General features: G+C 45.2%; 1 pseudogene; it reads right to left on the bottom strand.

Annotated features, from left to right (window-relative positions):
* Window positions 1-3727: 3727 nt before the first annotated feature.
* On the bottom strand, window positions 3728-4134 carry LOC118914082 (40S ribosomal protein S23-like; annotated as a pseudogene).
* Window positions 4135-4708: the final 574 nt, after the last annotated feature.

Genomic DNA, 4708 nt, shown 5'->3' with positions numbered 1-4708 from the left:
ATATTAACATGTTTGTATTAAAATTAGGAATGATCTGTATGTATTTGGTATTTTCAGGGTTTGTGATGTGCTAAGAGAATTCGGCATATGTGAGATTACATTGTAAATGAGTAATTGATTTTAGACTTGTGATTTTAAATTAAAAGAGTATTTGATTAGTTTTGCAAACAGTATTGGAATGTTTATAGGAATTTGAGATTCACTATATTTATGATTTTTATTTATTAAGTTTAGAAGAGTCATTTAAATGCTTGGAAAGGTTTTTCTTATTAGGTCAAAGCGCTTGAAGTGCTCTGAATGAAAACAGGATGCATCAGATTTATAAATGCACTTCAAAAGGCTTTAAAGAAACTAATAAATTGTAAATGAGACTGTTTAAGGGCAATTGGATTTACAATTAGGATAATGAAATTTGAATTTAAACTTAAAGTCTTAGAGAAAAATGGTTTTTTAATTTGTTACTTTTTCTGCATCAAAAAAAATTGTTCTGGTCATCAAGAACTCCCTCTGAGTCACTTTGTCTAAAAAGCAATCCATCATTGTTCTCTACCCCAAACAGGTGTTCCGGGGAGGCTCCTGGGGACACCTTGCCGTCCCTTTCCTCCGTCCACATCTAGAAGTTCCCTGTTACTTACACCTCCTTCGGGTCATAGGATCTGCCCCCTTGTCTCCCCTGCCCCTTGGGCTAGCCTCACTGTCCATCTATCCATCTGTCCATCTGTCCATCATCTTATTTTGGGGATGCATTTAGACATAAGGTGCAGACAGCAATATACTTTATCCAGGAACACTTCAACACATATATAATTAACTAGAGTTCCATATTTGTTTACAGCTCTTTTTTTTTAAGGTAAAATTGTACACAAACACACAAATCTTGGTGGGTTTTGCCAAATTATACACCTGTGTAATTCAAGCCCCTATCAAGATACAGAAAATTAATGTAACAGATATTTTCACACCAGAAACTTTCCCTGTCAGTCTCACTGCTTCTACCTCTACCTGTAAACACTGTTTTGATTTCTGTCTGCCAGAACTTATTGTGTCTGTTCTAGAACATCATATAAATTGAGTTATACCATATAAAGCCTCTTTCAGTCAGCCTAATGTTTTCAGAAGCCACCAGTGTTGTTGCATGTATCAGTAGCTTGTTTCTTCTTGGTGCCGAGTAATATTCTATTATATGGATATACCACAATTTGCTTGTCCATTTCCTGTTGATGGACATTTAGAATGTTTCTACTTTTTGTCTATCTGTCAGAAAAGCTGCTATGGATTTTTTTTAACAACTCTTTTTGAAGTCTTGTTTTCATTTGTCTTGGGTCAATACCTAAGACTGGACTTTCTGGTTCATAGGGTAGGGTAATGTTCAGATTTATAAGAAGGACCCAGCACTGCTGTGCCCAGACCTGACCATGACCTGGCCCAGGTCTGCTGCCATCCTTTGTCCAAGTACAGATGCCAACCTACTGGTGCCATCTTCTCCCTTCATGGTGAATCCTCTCTTGGGGCCCTCTTCCCCCCATTCATCCTTGTCATTTGGCCTTGGTCTGGACCCATCCAGATGTGCTTCAGTCATTATAACACTCATAGGGAAGGCCTGGGAATCTCCATCTCTTTCATTCCAAGAGCCCCTACTTCCTTGTAAATGTTCCTATCTCTCCCCCAGCAACCTCCAGGCTCACATGAACTGATAGGGCCAAAACTGGGCAATAACATTGTCTCTAAGCTGATTCTGGGTCCTGAGGAAGCCTGAATGTTCCATAAGCAAGGCTGACCACCCATGGGCACCAGCCTGCATTCCTCTCAGGTCCATTCAGAGTGGCTGGGTCAGGGTCTGTGAGGCAGTGGGTAGACAGCTGGACTCCCGGGGCCCAGTTCAAGACTGCATGGATCCGGAGCCAACTCCCTGGGCCGTCAGGCTTCAGCACCCTCATCTCCCTATGATGTCTGTGAAGGGTCACCAAGGGGTCACCAGTGCTCTCCACCTTGGGAGAGGTCAGCCTTTACCCAAGGGGTGAGCACAGGGGTTAAGAGTGCAGACACTGAACAGAGACGCCCAGGCTCTTGTCCTGACTCTATCCTTCCCCAGGTATCTCTTGTTGCTTCTATTTTAGGAAATTACAAATACATTGTAAAACAGACAAAGGATCCTCTGCTGAGCAGCTCTTCTAGACAACCTGAGCTTCACACCCTGGGTGAGATACCTTCCTCTGAGTATTGGGCCCCTTCCCTATTAAAAGCCATTCAAATGGCAGGTGGTGATATTACAGCTAACCTGTGAGCTTGGGCAAGCCAGGGGAGTCCAGTTAAATGGAAGCTCCTCCCACTGCCTAGGGTGGCCCTGTGCCCTTGATTTGCCCTGCACTCATTGTCATCACTTGTGTAATCCTCACCTTAGCCTTGGAGAAAGAGTGGCCACACAGAAATTATAAACCCTCCTTTCCAGAAGATGAAACTAAGGCTGAAAGCAGAGACTTAACCTGTCACATCCCTGGGTGGGGACTCTCTCTGTGCTTGCACTGCTATTTACCATAGCAATTTATGGTGAGCTCTCACCTTTTGGGGTTGGGGGGTTAAAGCCTGGTAGCTAAAAGCTCAGATTCAGGAGCCAGACTACCCAGATTCCCATCCTAGCTCTGCACCTAGTAGGGAAAGTTACCTAATCCCTTTGTGCCTTGATTTCTTCATCTGTAAATATTCTGAAGGGGCTTACATTGTTAATAATAAAGCATTAGTATTATCATAATGCATTGTGAGAATTAAATGAATGAACACAGGTAGAACAGAATGATACCTAGCAGAGAATAGATGTTCCATAAACATTAGCTATTATTATAAGGTCTCCCTCCTAGTCTACAGGGCAGGGCTTGAGTCCTGCATCCAGTTCCTCTCTGTAATTTCCCTCTTCCCCTCCCCTCCCCCCACAAAGCTGGTCCAAAGATGCAGGTGAGGACCTCGTACTGTTTGTTGCCTGAGTGAAGGCCCAAACGGACTCAGGTCACTGGAAGCAGCACTTGAGAAGAGGTGGGTCTGGTCAGTCTGGGTGAGGCGCATTGGAGCTACCCCTGCCTGCAGCCACATGGATGTGCATTGACCACACCCCTTTCCTGGTTGCCTGGCCCTAGCACAATGAGATGTAGCCAGGCCTCTGTGGTTCTGTGTTTTCCCGCAGCTCTCAGTACCTCTCTAGCTGCCAGCTGCCACAGAAATCCCTCTCTTTGCTAAAACTGTGTTTCTGAAGTCAGACCATCTAGGACAGGACACTCTTCAGCTAATGATGCCCATGGAGACAGCAGAGGCAGCAATGCACAGCCTTGCCCCAGGAGTCAGTCCTGGGGAGAGCAGTTTGGAGGGGGCACTGGAGGGGAGAGAGGTTGGCGAGCACATCCCCAGTCCTGGGAGAGGCCTACTGGAAGAAGACTTTGCAAATGTCTCCTGCAGCCATTTACACACACACACACACACACACACACACACACACACACACAAACACACACACACAGTGGGTCTCACCGTACATAGGATATTACAGTTGCCTGGAGGGCTTGTTGAATCAACAATTGATGAGCTCTTCCCCCTAGTCTGATTCAGAAATTTGGAGAGAAGCCTGCACATTTGCATTTTAATATGTTCCCAGATGCTGCTGGTTGAAGATCACACTTTGTTATTTTTGTTGTTTAGCATATGAAAATTTATTACTATTGTGTTTTCACCATTAAACTTACTATCTTGGTCTCTCCTTCTTGCCTTTGTATAAGGCCACCAGAGACAATGGCTACTTTGACAACCTTACAACAGACTCCAGGCATGTCACCAACAGCATGATCTTTGGAACCAAATCCAGCAATCAGAACTTCAACATTTTCCTCAATAAAATTCAACCATCAGTGGGTAGAATGGCTGTGATTTTTTCTTTTTGATCAGCTGGACCCTGCCACATTTCCTGATGGCAGAATTTGGCTGCCTGGCTTCAACCCCTACTTCCCAGCACAATTCCCTTTGCACCTTCAAAGTGTTGGTCTTCAGTGTTGTACCCAAATGGGCTTTCTTACACTGTTTATCACACCACTTCCAATCTCTTCACTGGCTGCAGAGCTGCCTGGCAGTTCAAAGACACCGACACTTGCGCATCCTGCAGGCGCCATGGGCGGAGCAAAGCGAACACACTTTGAAAACAATTGTTTTAGGAAACTGCCTTGGGGTCCTGGGCAGGTTCAGACTAAGTGAGGCAAGGTACCCAGGGAGCAAGACTTAAGAGACACTCCCTCTCAGGCTTGTGCAAGTGCAGGGTTGGCACCTGCAAGACCTGACAAGGAGTCTCTTTGAATGTTGTACCCTAGTGCCTGGCTGTTGTCCCACCAGTCCCAGCTCTACACCTGGGGTCCCGACAATAGCCCAGCATTTGGCAGGTCCATAGTATAGCCAGTGTTTTCAGGAGCAGCCACCTTCTGTGGGACTCAGCATCCTGGCGGGAAATTCCTCTTTGTCTGAAGCATGGCATTTTAAAGCCTAATCCTGAAAGAAGGGGCATGTGTGTGTGTGTGTGTATAACTGTGTTTGAGAGAGAGACAAGACCAGGGAAAGTGGCCAAGAAAGGGTTCTGAGGGGCATAGAGTGCTGTGTAGACTCCTTGCTAATTAAAGAGTGGCTTCTAGACCAGCAGCATCACTTGGGTTGCTTTAAAAAATTCTGAAGCCCAGGCCAT

The sequence above is a fragment of the Manis pentadactyla genome, chromosome 3, assembly GCF_030020395.1.
Source record: "Manis pentadactyla isolate mManPen7 chromosome 3, mManPen7.hap1, whole genome shotgun sequence".
Classification (NCBI taxonomy): domain Eukaryota; kingdom Metazoa; phylum Chordata; class Mammalia; order Pholidota; family Manidae; genus Manis; species Manis pentadactyla.
The sequence above is the reverse complement of the archived record's forward strand: the minus strand, read 5'-3'. Positions and strand labels throughout refer to the sequence as shown.